This window comes from Palaemon carinicauda, unplaced genomic scaffold (assembly GCF_036898095.1).
Source record: "Palaemon carinicauda isolate YSFRI2023 unplaced genomic scaffold, ASM3689809v2 scaffold151, whole genome shotgun sequence".
In the NCBI taxonomy this organism is placed as follows: domain Eukaryota; kingdom Metazoa; phylum Arthropoda; class Malacostraca; order Decapoda; family Palaemonidae; genus Palaemon; species Palaemon carinicauda.
Window position 1 is genome coordinate 77,501 of NW_027169048.1, and position 2,500 is coordinate 80,000.

Genomic DNA, 2,500 nt, shown 5'->3' on the forward strand with positions numbered 1-2,500 from the left:
TTGGTACCAACATAAGAAGTAAGGACCTGACTGACAAACTTTCCTTACCTTTGATGCCAACAGAGTGATATGCACTTGTGCTAATCTGTGATGGCTTTGACAACAGTAACTTCTATATTTTGTACAGATGAAACCACTTTTTGTAGACGTGGTGATGAGAACAAAGTTTCTTCGTCTTGCATTGCAGAACCTTGGTAACTCCTCTGTACTTGAACAAGAGTAGGATCCATCCTACAGAAGATATTTCTTTAGGGCAAACTTCTAAGGAGAAGCTGGTCTTCATTTATCAAGATCGTCCATAACATGCATTTAAGAGCAGCATTGTTCTCCTCAGGCTGGATGATGCGATGCTTGGTAAAGAGACGCACTATCCTTCTTTCTTGATGCTTAAATGTTCAACTTTCACTATCAATGATCACTGTAAAAGAAGAGAAATGACAAGAGGTTATCTCAAAATTGTACACTACAATATTCATAAATATTCAAGTGAATATAAGGACACAGGCAGGACATATGAAGAGAATGGAAAGATATTAGATGGACATTAAGAATAACATATATGGTCCCTGGAGATTACAATAGCGGGAATGAAGAGAAGACTATCAATTAACGAACTAAAAAAGTGTGGGTGTTGACTGACATTTGTTCTACAGTATACACATACATATACACATATACATATGGTATATATACATATACATATATGTATATACATAACATATTTATGTATATATATTATACACAACATATATATATATATATATATATATTATATATATATATGAGCTCAGCTATGTCATCTTGATGGAAGGTTCCTTTAGGTAGGCTTTCTAATGAATATTTGGCTACAGTGATACTCTCAGAGAATTAACCACCGATTTCCAGAATTCTAACTCCTGGCGTGAGTATCCTTAATGTAACTTTTCAGGATATCTCATAATATCAGGGGACGTATTTCTTGATATGACACATAGCAATCTTAACCCCAGATAAGAGTTTTGGCTCCCTTCTCAGTTAACGTTTCGATAGTATATGCTACAGCCTCGGTCATTTAGCGTAGCCGAGATCCCGACTCGAGTTGGGCTAGCCTAACTCGTTTTAGTATACTTTAGTAAAGTTATCCCCGTTTATCCTCTCGTACCGTTTTATTTCATTCAATTGGAGATAGTACCTCTCCTAGAATTACTATCATAATTCGATATTCATCTCTTAGATAAATAAGAATAAATCCTTCCTTCCCTCTGAGTGCCGCCATTAGGCAGAAACCCTATCTTTGTCTTGCCATAGAGTAGTGTACTCTGGTTTGACTGAGATAGTGTTTCTGTCCACTCTCTGCCGGTGAGTATCCTGGCTTTGAAATACGACAGTACATACATACATTCCCTTCCCCCTTCTGTCTTTAGTGACAGCCTAGCCGTCACAACCCCTGAGGCGGTATTATACCATCTCCCCGCTAGCCGGGCTGATTCCGGCCGGGCTACTAACAAAGGTGGTTAGATTGCCGCTTCGACCTTCCCCCTAACGAAAGCAAGGCTCCGGGAAAGGTTGTGCCGGCCATGACGGCTGCCGGTGGGAGTCCCATTACAACTTCAGTCCTCCCTTGGACTGCCATCCACAAACCCTGTAACCACCAGATAGATATTAGGTGAGGAACAAGAATGTGAGAAAATAATAAGCAAAATAATACGAAGAGAGAATGCAAGACTATTTAAACTGAAAGGAATAGGCCGAACTATATTACGAAAGAAAAAAAAAACTGCGTCTACAAGTCAGAAGGGATCGTTTTCCCGCCAGGCCGCTACAGGCTGTTCTTTTACCTCCCCATAAGTTTTCAAAAATATTGGGTTTTATTAATTCCATGATTTTGGTAAATTCTGGTATTCAAAGAAATTTTATAATAACATGTTTAAACCTATGCTGAGTGTAATTTATCCCAATTTGCGTTAAAATATGTGAAAAATTACAAAATCACAAAGCGTGCATCCGAAAAAAAAGCTGCTGTCGTTGACTTCGGCGGATTGTGTTTTTAAATTTAGACTTACCAAGACGATTCTTTATAATATATATATTTTTTCACATTGTTTATTAACAAAACATATATGTGATGGAGAAATATAGGTTAATAAATAAGTTTCGATTCACATTACTTGGTAATTATTCGAGAACAATGAAGGTGTTCGGACAAAAATACTTCCGACCAATCAGGTATCAGGAACCTTTCCAAGCTAAAAGGGCACCCCTGTGAGTGGGTGCATATATGCACCGCTATAAAAAATAGACTATAGTAGTACTGGGAGGGAATCCACCTTGATAACGGCTCCCCTTCAATTTCGCCACTCTTCCCCTTCAAAGCGAAAACTCTATTTGGGGTGAAAATTGCTATGTCGTATCAAGAAAAAAGTCCCCTGATATTATGTGATATCCTTAAAATTTGAATTAAGGATACTCGCGCCAGGAGTTAGATTTCTGTGGTTAATTCTCTGGGAGTATCAATGTAGCC

The 2,500-nt window shown here is 38.2% G+C and overlaps 1 long non-coding RNA gene across 2 annotated transcripts in view; it reads right to left on the reverse strand.

Annotated features, from left to right (window-relative positions):
* LOC137635634 (uncharacterized) overlaps window positions 1-2,500 on the reverse strand; it is a 28,210-nt gene that overhangs the window by 13,407 nt on the left and 12,303 nt on the right. Inside the window, exon 4 of one of the 2 annotated variants that reach the window (XR_011042736.1) lies at window positions 49-418. This is a non-coding gene — a long non-coding RNA (uncharacterized lncRNA). Of the gene's footprint in view, window positions 419-2,500 lie in introns of both variants that reach the window. The other variant, XR_011042737.1, reaches the window with a different exon arrangement.